A 13,807-nucleotide genomic window follows, 5' to 3' on the forward strand; every position below is an offset into this window, starting at 1 on the left:
ATTTCACTATAGGTCTCTGAACAAAAGAAATCTCTATATATAACACTATTCATTAAAAAAACGCTGGGAAATTGGAATATAAGCTAAATTATAATTTCTCTGAGAATTTTTAAGTTTATCCCAATAAATATTATTTTGTCCCCGAAAATGTAATTTTAGCAAATAGATGTCAATGAAAAAAATATTCCCCATAAAATTTCACTATGGGTCCCTGAACAAAAGAAATCGCTATCTGTAATATTACCCTATAAAATATCGCTTTGAAATTGAGATATATACAAAATGATTACTTTTTGATAAATGTTTTTTAGTTCATCCAAATAAATTCAATTTTGTCCCCGAAAACATCATTTTATCTATTTGATGTCAATGAAAAATATATTCCTCATCGAATTTCACTATGGGTCACCGATCACAAGAAATTTCTATCTATAATACTAACCGATAAAATAACGCTGTGAAATTTGGATATATACGAAATTATTATTCTTTTGACAATTTTTAATGTTTAACCAAATAAATCGAATTTTGTCCCTGAAAACATAATTTTATCGATTCGATGTCAATGAAAGATATATTCCTCATCGAATTTCACTATAGGTCTCCGAACTCAAAAAATCTCTATATATAATACAACCCGATAAAATATAAGTTTGAAATTGGCATATATAAAAAATTATTAATTTTTGAAAAAAATATTTAGTTCATCCAAATAAATGCAATTTTTCCCCACTAAACTTCATTTCAGCGACTCGATGTCAATGGAAAAAATATTCCTTATCAAATTTCACTATAGGTCTCCTCACAAACGAAATCGGTAGCTACTATGTATCCTACTATTTTTTCCGATCCATTTCCGATATATACAAATAAAATTGCTTTAACATTAGTACTTTCAAAATTGCTCGAAATCTACCAAAATAATTGCAGCAAGAAGAACACTTCTAAAGAAAAATATATTCCTCATCGAATTTCACTATGGGTCACCGAACACAAGATGTCTCTATCTATAATTCTACCCGATAAAAAATCGCTCTGATAAAGTAAATGATTATTTTTTGAGAATTTCTAAGTCTATCAAAATAAAGGGAATTTTCTCCCCCTAAACTTCATTTTAGGGACTTGATGTCAATGAAAAAAATATTCCTCATCGAATTTTACTATGGGTCTTCGAACAAAAGAAATTGGTAGTTCTGCTCTGTAACAAAATAATTGCCATTTAATTCGTACACTTTATTTTATTTTTCAACAGTGGCCTATGGTGCGTATAATTAATATTAATTATCATTAATATTAATCATACGCCTTGGGTATTTTTGAATTATTATTAATCATACGCCCATGTGTTCTCTTATTAATTTTGAATTAATATTAATCATACGCCTCTGTTATATTTTAAAGAAAATCGATTTACGAACAAACTCTGCATTTTTCCCTGCCTATTATAAAACCTAAGCCCCATTTGCTTACCTCCGATATTATTTAACAATATTAGCAGATTTTGTAATTATCTTTCCTTTTGAAAACAAAATATTTCCGCAATATTTTTTTGTAATTTTTTTTGTTTTGTCCCACCAGAATAAGTCTTTCCGCCCGCCAAATAATCAACAACTAACCAGCCATGCAATTAGTGACACCCCTTAAAACCCAGGGAAATCAAATAAAAAGGCAGACACCAACAACAAAATCACAAAACTATTATTTTCTAAGAGGATTTAGGTTACAGACGTCACACAAAAATTTGCTGAGGCCTCCTCCTATTTTTTTTACTACAAAAATATTTTTTTCCATTATGCCATGCCACTTAACCTCGAAATTTGCCATTTCCCACACCACCCATAAAAAAAAAACGACAAGAAAAAATTCCAACAAATTTACGCACTCACCTTTCCACACTGAGCGTACGAAAACCCATCGATGCTGATGTAACTTTCAACGTTTGCTTTAACAGCGAACCAATGCCGCGACGTCCCGAACCACTACTGGGCACATCACTATGTGCCTCATAATCATCTTTCCTCTCATAATCATTATCATCATCATGCATCATGGCCTCATCATCGGTGGGTACTTTCAAAATGGGTACGGGATATTTTAGAGGTTTTTTACTATGCTTCAACTCGGAATCGGTATAACAGCGACCCCGCTGTATTTCATTAACTTTTATTTTACGATGTAGCTTTTTGCGATTACGCATGCCAAAGCATAGATTTTCAATTGAGCGAGGGCGTTTTTTCGATAACGAGGGACTGGAGTCTGTGGAACTGCTTTGCTCGGCATGATCAAGGGCTGGAAAATCAAAGAAAAACAAAGAAATTAAAAGTGGCGTTTTTTCCTCATTAAAATGAAGAGTTGGCATCACTGTTATTGTTGTTTATCTTATTTACATAGCATGCCCATCCTCTCTTCTCTTTTTTGACAATACTTACACATCTCACTAACGGAACTCAAATCAGGTGTTGATGCCATTGATGATGTTTCGTATGATGTCGACAGCATGCCGGCCATCGGTGACACCGAACGATCTTTGTGTTTGTGACGATTTGCTGAGAGTTTGCTGGAGGAGGCCTTGTAATAGAAATCCTCATCGTTTACCGTTAAGTAATGCATGTTTTGTTGGGCACTCATTATGTCAAACACACAAAAAAGCGAGAGTGAGGGAGACGGAGATTGTAAGAGAGAGTTATTTACTAAAGCACGTGGAGTTTTGTTTGTTTTTGAATCTCTTCGACACAGAAGGCAAATATATTTAAATTTTTATTAATTTTTTTTAATTTATTTTGGAATGTATTTTTTATTATTATTGTTTACACCGAAATCAAAGGTAGTTGATTCGAATTATTTTTATTTTTTTTTTTTTGTATTTTTTGGAATGTAATTTTTGAGGAAATTTTTTATATATTTTTTTCACTTTTTTTTAGAAATTAATTTTTCATCACTTGGTTGTATATATTTCTGTATAAAAAATTAAAATAATTTTTTGAAAGCAAAAATAAAATTAAAAAAAAAATAGATATTATTTATTGTATTATTTTTAGTTCATTCAAATAACTGCTATTTTGTCCCCATAAACTTCGTTTTAGCGACTTGATGCCAATGAAAAAAATATTCCTCATCGAATTTCACTATAGGTCTCCGAATGCCAAAAATCTCTATATATAATGCTACCAGATAAAATATCGCTTTGAACTTCGGATATTTAAAAAATGATTAATTTTTGAACATTTTTTTAGTTCATCCAAATAAATTCAATTTTGTCCACATAAACATCGTTTTAACGATTCGATGTCAATGGAAAAAATATTCCCCATCAAATTTCACTATAGGTCTTCTCACAAAAGAAATCGGTAGGTACTATATATACTGCTAAATTATCCCACCCATTTCCGATATATACAAATAAAATTGCTTTAACATTAGTACTTTCAAAATTGCTCGAAATCTACCAAAATAAATGCACCAAGAAGAACACTTTCAAAGGAAAATATATTCCTCATCCGATTCCACTATAGGTCTTCGAACGCCAAGAAATTTCTATCTGTGATACCACCCTATAAAATATCGCTTAGAAATTGGAATCTATACAAAATGTTTAGTTCTTAACAATTTTTTTAGTTCACCCAAACAAATGCAATTTTGTACCCCTAAACTTCATTCCAGAGGCTCGATGTCAGTGGAAAAAATATTCCTCATCAAATTTCACTATAGATCTCCTCACAAAAGAAATCGGTAGGTACTATATATACTGCTAAATTATCCCATCCATTTCCTATATATACAAATAAAATTGCTTTAACATTAGTACTTTCAAAATTGCCCGAAATCTACCAAAATAATTGCACCAAGACGAACACTTTCAAAGGAAAATATATTCCTCATCGAATTTCACTATAGGTCACCGAACACAAGAAATCTCTTTCTGTAATACTAACCGATAAATTATAGCTGTGAAATTGGAATATACAAAAAATGATTATTTTTTGTAAAAATTTTAGTTCGTCTAAATAAATGTTATTTTGTCCTCGAAACCCCCATTTTATCAATTTGCTATCAATGAAAAAAATATTCCTCATCGAATTTCACTATTGGTCTCCGAACTCAAGAAATCTCTATCTGTAATACTAACCTATAAAATATCCCATTTGATATATACAAATAAAAATTAACATTATACTTTCAAAATTTTCGAAATCTACCAAAATAATTGCAGCAAGAAGATCACTTCCAAAGGAAAATATATTCCTCATCGGATTCCACTATAGGTCTTCGAACGCCAAAAATCTCTATATATAATACTAACCTATAAAATATCGCTTAGAAATTGGAATCTATACAAAATAATTAGTTCTTAACAATTTTTTTAGTTCACCCAAACAAATGCAATTTTGTACCCCTAAACTTCATTCCAGAGGCTCGATGTCAATGGAAAAAATATTCCTCATCAAATTTCACTGTAGATCTCCTCACAAAAGAAATCGGTAGCTACTATATATACCGCTAAATTAACCCATCCATTTCCGATATATACAAATAAAATTGCTTTAACATAAGTGCTTTCGAAATTGCCCGAAAGCTACCAAAATAATTGCACCAAGACGAACACTTTCAAAGGAAAATATATTCCTCATCCGATTCCACTATAGGTCACCGAACACAAGAAATCTCTATCTGTAATACCAACCGATAAATTGTAGCTGTAAAATTGGGATATATATAAAAACTAATACTTTTTTTGTATTTTTTGAGTTCTTCTCAATAAATTCAATTTTGTCCCCGAAAACATCGTTTTATCGATTTGATGTGAATGAAAAATATATTCCTCATCGAATTTCACTATAGGTCTCCGAACACAAGAAATCTCTATATGCAATACTATCCTATAAAAAATCGCCGTAAAATTGGGATATATACAAAATGATTACTTTTTGATAAATGTTTTTAGTTCATCCAAATAAATTCAATTTTGCCCCCGAAAACATCGTTTTATCGATTCGATGTCATTAGGAAAAATATTCCTCATAAAATTTCACTATAGGCCTCCGAACAAAATAACTCGATAGCTCTATTGCATAACAAACTAAATTCCATTTAAAACACTTTATAATTACATTCCCAAATTTTACTCTTCTCTATAGTGTCTATGGTGCGTATAATTAATATTTATTTATTTTTCGGAATTAATATTAATTATACGCCTAAGGTAGTATTTAAGAGACCTAATTAAATTACAATTTATAATTTATCCACCCCTCATGAGGAAGGAGAATTTTTGTAGTTCATCCAAATAAAAGACAATTTTGCCCCAGAAAACTTCATTTCATCGACTTGATGTCAATGAAAAAAATATTCCTCATCGAATTTCACTATAGGTCTTCAACGACAAGAAATCTCTATCTGTAATACTACCCGATCAAAAATTGCTATGAACATGGGATATACACAATTCGTTAATAAATATTAATTATACGCACCATAGACCCATAGAGAAGAGTAAAACTGGGGAATATTATTATGATGTGTTTATATTCGAATTTATTTTGTTATATAACCGAGCTAACGATTTCTCTTGTTCGGAGACCCATAGTGAAATTTGGTGAGGAATAATTTTTCCAGCGGCATCAAGTCCCTAAAATGAAGTTTAGGGGGACAAAATGACATTTATTTGGATGAACTAACAAATTCTCAAATAATAATAATTTTGTATATATTCCAATTTTCAAAGCCAAATTTTATAGGGTATTATTAGAGATAGTCATTTCCTATGTTCGGAGATCCATAGTGAAATTTTGTGAGGAATAATTTTTCCATTGACATCAAGGTGCAAGAATTAAGTTTTTAAGGACAAAATGACAATTATTTGAATGAACTAAAAAATTGCTGTAATATAAGAGTTTTCAAAATTGCTTGAAATCTCCCAAAAGTATTGCACTTAGAAAAATTATTTCGAAGGAAAATATATTCTACACTAAATTTCACTATAGGCCTCCGAACACAAAAAATCTCTATCTATAGTACTACTCTATAAAATATCGCTGTGAAATTGAGATATATAAAAAATTATTATTTTTTGTAAATTTTTGGAGTTCATCCAAATAAATGTCATTTTGTCCTTGAAAACTTCATTTTATCGATTTGATGTCAATGAAAAAAATATTCCTCATCAAATTTCACTATGGGTCTCCAAACTAAAGAATTCGATAGTACCCCACACACGTATACTTAATATTAGTTCCAAAAAAAATAAATATATATCAATTATACGCACCCTATACCAGTGAAGCAGACATTTGAGAAATATTACAATGCCGTTTTAATGTAATTTATTTTGTTATAGAGCAGAGCTATCGAATTCTGTTGTTCGGAGACCCATAGTGAAATTTGATGAGGAGTAATTTTTCCATTGACATCAAAAATGAAATGAAGTTTAGGGGTACAAAATTAAAATTTTTCTGATAACACTAAAAAATTTTTCAAAAAAAATATTTTTTTTTATATCCCACTTTTGCAGCGATTTTTTATGGGTCAGTATTAAAGATAGAGATTTCTTGTGTTCGGTGACTTATAGTGAAATTTTGTGTAGAATATATTTTCCTTAGAGAGTGATCTTCTAGCTGCAACGTTTTTGGGAGTTTTCGAACAATTTTGAAACCTCTAATATTGGCGTAAATATGTATTTTCAAATATTTTTTTTTTTTTTTTTTAATTTTTAGTATTTTTAATATTTGTTAATTTTTTGTTTATTTCGAAATTATTTATTTTTTTATTATTTATTTATTTTTTTAGTTATTTTTTATTTTCACTTAAAGAACCAGCTGTTATTTACCACTTTCACTATTTTTCCCACTTCCTCTAATGTTAGCGCCTTAGAGTATGCTATAGTTTTGCATACATAACTTGTTTATAAAGGCAACACAACACAGCAGGGTTTCTTTTTTTCGTTGTAAATAAATAATTTATATTATTTCTTTTTTAAAAAAAATGTTTATTTAATTTCTTAATTTTTTTTGTTGTAATTTTTTTAAAACAATTATTTAGCCCGAAAATCACGAAAAAAATTCAACCGTTTCTTTAAATTATAACGCCACCGTACTCAGTTCAGACCACATAAACAAACAAAGCGAAACAAGAAACGACAAAACGAAAACCGAAAACCTTAGCAAGAGAGTCACTCTTGGCGTTGACAGGCACCGTAGACAGCAGAGTCTTTTTGTTGGTCCGATCTCTTGCGGGTTTCTTGGTCTAATGTCAAATAGCAATGGGTGCGAATGAGTGTTGCTCTGCTTTGTTTTGCTGAAACTAAAATTTTGTTGCAACAAAATACGCTGGCCGAGAAGCATTGGATAACCGCAAAAAACATTGTAAAAATGTGAAAATACTTAAAAAAGACGGCGGTCATGGTTTTGTGTTGTTGTTATTTTTAATTTTGTTTGTTTATGTCAGAATCTCTGGTAAACACACCCACCGTGTGTGTAAACGACAAAATGTTATAAAATCGTGTAACAAAAAAAATCAAATAAAATAACAACAACAAAACAACCTTGGCAATTTTTTTATGTAAAAACCCGTAGACACAAAGACCACTAAATAACAAAACACGAGGAAAAAACGGACCAAGCCCAACAAAGGCCTAATAAATAACTAAACGAACAAATTTATTTCCTGCAAAAGGCTATGAAAATTCCAAATATTAATTCCATGGAGTAGTTGGGCGGAGTAGAAGTATTCAAAATAACCAATCATTAAGTTAATGGTTAATACTAAACTAATAAACCATTAATTGATGAGTGGTGGTTTATTTTCACTACATACAACCAATAATAAAAACAACAACAATAACAAAAAAATAACAATTATTCCATACAAATCAATTAATCAAGCAATGGGGCTCAATTACAAAAATTGAATTACCACCTTTGGCAATACAATAGAATTTATTTTTATTTTTCTGTAATTTATTTACTTTTTATACAAAAATAAACAAACCAACAACAACAAATACACATTTATCAATTTATTGCCAAATTTTACTATTTTTTCGTAATAATGCAGTCAATTTCCAATTTTGTTCTTTGCAAATCGATGATTTCAAGGCATTATTCCTTTGTAGCGCCTAAGAGTATGCTTTACTTTTTGGTTGATCTATCATCAATGTGTTTTGCTTGCTTAGGCAATAGGGCATGCTAGCGTTTGTTTACTGTTTATTGAATGACATGTTTTGATGAGAGTTGTTCGTAACGGAGCGAGAGAATGATGGAGATAAGCAATCAGTGTTGTTAATGTTGCGATTTTTCAACAATATTACGATTTTTGAACTATCAACGAAAATTAACTATTTTTAATAGAAAATGATAATTTGGGAATGAAGAAAAATTTTTAAAAATAAATAAAAAATTTGTGTTACCATTTTAGCGATTTTTAACAACTTTGAAGATTTCTAAAAATAAGTAGAAAATTAAAAAGGAATTAATTAAATAGTTTTTATTAAACAATTACAATTTTAAATGGAATGGAGAATAAAAATTTGTGATAAAAATCACCAAAATGACGACATTGACATTTTGGTGATTTTTTTCACAAATTGTCGATTTTTGGAAATTAATGTTTTGCTTGCTGAGGCAATGGGGCATGCTAGCATTTGTTTATTGTTTATACATGACATATTATTTGAGAGTTGTTCATAACGGAGCGAGAGCGAGACTGATGGAGATAAGCAATCAGTGTTGTTATAGATGCGTTTTTTCAACTATTTGACGATTTATGGAAATTCATAGTTCTTGGAAGAAAACAATAACTTGCGTATGGAGAAAAATAGTAAAATAAAAAATTAGTGTTACCATTTTAGCGATTTTTGCAGTAAAAAATATTTCAGAAAAATATATTTGTTAAAAAGTCAACATTAATTAAAAAATAAAAACCAATAATGGGGGGGAGGGGATAAAAAAGCAGTGTTGTCATTGTGGCGTTTTTTGCAAATTAGAGATTTTTGAAAATGAATAATTTTTCTTAGAAAATCATAATTTTGATATGCGGTAGCAATGAAAAATTAATAAGCAACATTGCTTATCATTGTGGCGATTTTTAAAAACCAAAAAATAATATTGGGTATAGGGAAAATTTGTAAAAAAAATAGTGATGTCATTTTAGCGATTTTTAATAACATTGAATATTTTTAAAAATTAATAGTTCTTCTTATATATAATCAAAATGTTAATGGAAAGAGTAAAAATCAATGTTGTCATTGTGGTGATTTTTTTTTTAAATTGGCGATTTTTGGAAATTAAATGTAATTGAAAGGCTATTATAATTTAAATACGTTGAAAAATTATAATGAAGAAATAAACAATCAGTGTTGCCATATTAGCGTTTAACGATTTTTGAAATAAAAAAATGTTTTTTCTACTTTTTTTATGTATAAGAAATCAGTGTTGCCAATGTGGCGATTTTTTTTGACAAATGAACGGTTGTCAAAAATTAATTATTTTAAATAGGAAAAGAGGAAGAGAGGAAATGTGGAAAAAATGTAATGGAGTTGTAATTTATCAATGTTGCCATTTTAGCGATTTTTATCTACTTTACTCTACTACTTTTTTTAAAGTGAAAAAATGTTGGGAAAATGGTTTGTTAAAAAATCAATATTAATTAAATAAATAAAAAATAATCAAGGAGTGGGATAAATAATCAGTGTTGTCATTGTGGTGATTTTTTGTACATTAGCGATTTTTGAAACTGAATAATTTTTATTAGAAACACATAATTTTGATTAGCGGAAGCAATGAAAAATAAATAAGCAATGTTGTCATTGTGGCGATTTTTAAAAACTATACGATTTTTGGAAAGTATCCAACTTTCTATCGATATTTTCTTATTATATACTATATCTGCAGATTTCTTTTGTTCGGTGACTTATAGTGAAATTGTATGTAGAATATTTCATCCATTGATTCCAATTTCGTATAATGAAGTTTAGTGGGTAAAATTTGTGAAAACTTGAAAAAGGTGAAATTTAACCTCACCAAATGTACTTTTTCAAATGTATATCCATATTTTATTGTTATGCATTATAGGTACCGATTTATTTAATTCAGTGACTTATAGTGAAATTTTATGGATAATTTTTCTTTCCTTGACTTTTATCCGATATAATGAAGTTTAGTGGGTGAATTTAATAAAAACTCAAAAAATAAAAATTTTTTACCTCAACAAATTATAAATCCACTTTTGCACCGATATTTCACTATTATATATTATAGCTATCGATTTCATTTGTTCGGCGACTTATAGTGAAATTTTATGGAGAATATTTCTTACCTTGTCTTCCAACCCTTACAATGAAGTTTAGTGGCTGAATTTTGTGAAAACTTGAAAAAGGTGCAACTTAACCTCAAAAAATTATATATCCACTTTTGCGTCGATATTTCTCTGCTATATATTATTGCTACCGATTTCTTTTATTCGTTGACTTATAGTGAAATTTTATGGAGAATATTTGTTACCTTGACATAAATCCGCTACAATGAAATTCAGTGGGAGAATTTGTGAAAACTTGAATAAAGTACAACTTAACCTCAAAAGAAAATATATCCCCTTTTGCATCGATATTTCTCTGCTATATATTATTGCTACCGTTTTCATTAGTTCAGGGACATATAGTGAAATTTTATGGAGAATATTTCTTCCATTGATTGCAATCCCCTACAATGAAGTTTAGTGGTAGAATTATTTAAAAACTCCAAAAGGTTGAGATTTAACCTCAAAAAATTATATATCCACTTTTGCATCGATATTTCTCTGTTATATATTATAGCTACCGATTTCTTTTGTTCGGTGACTTATAGTGAAATTTTTTGGAGAATATTTCTCCCCTTGACTTCAATCACCTCCAATGAGGTTTGGTGGGAGTTTCGGGCATCATAATGGTCTAACTTGTACTTTGTATTATTGATATCATTAGGCTGTCTGAATAGTTTTTTTCTACATTGCAACCATTCAATTGACATATTAATGATATCCCTAATCGCATATTAACCCATCTCCCACCACCACATTTTTTTCATTGTAATACAGATAAAGTGTCATATAATAAATATTTATTTAATTAAATTATCTATGACAATGAAGCCATTTGACCCTGAACTAGTGTCGCAGTTATGGTCTTCTGTCATAAAATGTCATGTCAGCCGCCATGACATTGACATTGTTGGCGTAAAAAACACTACAACCATTTGGCGCCAAAAACAAATAAGTATTTTTCATGTCAGTGACCCCCATTTTACTGGTTGGCTAGTCGATGGCTGGTTGGCTAGGAGGTTCGTGTAAATATATCATTTGTTTTGGACGGCAAATGTGTGACCTAAGTTATTAAATTTAGAAACATTCCGTTGAACAACAAAAAATTAGGTTAGGTTATAATATTTGAGGTTAGGATTTGGAGTTATTTTTGGATTTTTAGTAATTTGTAATAGTAAAATTTTGTAATGAAATGAAAAAAAGATTTCAAAAGATTTCAAACTCCCTTTTCTCTAAATTATTTTATATGAAAAATAAAAAAAAGTTAGGTTAGGTTGAATTTGAGGTTAGGTTATAAAAATGAAGTTTTGTGAGAGATTTTTGCTGAAATTTGAAAAATTAGGAATTTAACCTCAAAAAATTATATATCCAACTTTTTCCCAATATTTACTTATTTCATATTATAGCTATCAATTTATTTTGTTCGGCGACTTAAATGAAATTTTATGGAGAATATTTCTTCCCTTGACTTCAATACCCTACAATAAAGTTTAGTAGTAGAATTTTGTAAAAATCTTGAAAAACTTCAATTTAACCTCAAAAATCATATATTCAATTTTGTACCTATATTTTATCATTATATATCAATGCTACGAATTTCTTTTGTTCGGAGACTCATAGTGAAATTTTATGGAGAATATTTCATCTCTTAATATCAAACACCTAAAACGATGTTTAGTTGGAAAATTTTGTAATAACTAGAAAAAGTTAAAAAAATAACCTCAAAAATAATATATTCAATTTTCTACAGATATTTTCTCGTAATATATTATAGCTAGCGATTTCTTGTGTTCGTTGACCCATAGTGAAATTTCATGGGGAATATTTCTCCCCTTGACTTCAGTACCCTACAATTAATTTTAATGGGTGAATTTTGCCAAAACTTGAAAAAGTTAAGGAATAACCTCAAAAAATAACATATACAATTTTCTTTCAATATTTTCTTATTTCATATTATACTATCGATTTCTTTCGGTCGATGACCTACAGTGAAATTTTATGATGAATATTTTCTACCTTCACTTCAATCCGCTACAATGAAGTTTAAGGGGAGAATTTAGCAAAAACTTTAAAAGATTAAAAACATAACCTCAAAAAATAATATATTCAACTTAGTACTCATGTTTTATCGATAACTATCAATGCTATCGATTTCTTATGTTCGGTGACTTTTATTGAATTTTTTTGGAGAATATTTCTTACCTTCACTCCAATCCTACAATAATTTTTGGGGTGAAAATTTTACAAAAACTTTAAAGAATTTAACCTCACAAAAAATGTTGCATTTTAAAATGGGGTCATTAAGTCCATTCGCAGATGTGTTAGAGGTTTACAATGTTTTATAAAAATCTTCTTCATAGTGACCTTGACAATATTGCTGAACATATCACATACCTAAATTACAAGGATCAAACACAAATTCATACCAAACCATCAAGCAAAATCAGCAAAATAGGGATTTTTGGCAAATTTGACATATTTTAAATGGGACCGTTAAGACCATAATCGGCTGTGTTAGAGGATTACAATGTTCTACAAAAATATTCCTCATAGTGTCCTTGACTATATTGCTGAACATACCCCCTTCCTAAATTACAAGGATCACATGAAAATCCATACTAAACAATTAGACAAAATCAGGATATTTTGCAAATTTGTTATATTTTAAAATGGGGCCATTAAGTCCATACGCGGATGTGTTAGAGGCTTACAATGTTCTACAAACATATTCCTCATAGTGTCCTTGACAATATTGCTGAACACATTCCATGCGTAAAATGTAAGGATCATTTGAAAATTCATACCAAACAATTAGACAAAATCAGCAAAATAGGTATTTTTTGCAAACTCTTTATATTTTAAAATGGGGCCATTAAGTCCATACTCGCAGGTGTTAGAGGTTTTCAATGTTCTACAAAAAAATTCCTCATAGTGTCCTTGACAATATTTCTGAACATACCCCACACCTAAAATATAAGGATCACAAAAAATCAATACTGAACCATTTGACAAATCAACAAAATATTAAGGAAAATTCAAAAAATGGTTATATTTTAAAATCAAGCCATTAATTCCTTACTCGGATGTGCTAGAGGATAACAATGTTCTACAAAAAGTTTCCTCATAGAGTCCGTGACAATGTTGCTGAATACCACAAGCCTAAAATGTAAGGATTACAAGAAAATCCATAAGGATCCTAAGAATTAGTAGGCAAATTTATAAAGAAAAAAATTCAATTTTTTTTTATATTTTAAAATGGGGCCATTAAGTCCATACGCAGATGTGTTAGAGGCCTACAATGTTCTACAAAAAATTTCCTCATAGTGTGCTTGACAATATTGCTGAACACATCACACACCTAAAATATAAGGATCACAAAAATCAATACTGATCCATTTAACAAAGCAACAAAATATTAAGGAAAATCCAGAAATTGGTTATATTTTAAAATGGGGCCATTAAGTCCATATGCGGATGTGTTAGAGGATAATAATGTTCTACAAAAATCTTCCCCATAGTG

This window comes from Musca vetustissima, unplaced genomic scaffold (assembly GCF_032173495.1).
Source record: "Musca vetustissima isolate MV318-11 ecotype Yass unplaced genomic scaffold, APGP_CSIRO_Mvet_v1 utg12995, whole genome shotgun sequence".
In the NCBI taxonomy this organism is placed as follows: Eukaryota; Metazoa; Arthropoda; class Insecta; order Diptera; family Muscidae; genus Musca; species Musca vetustissima.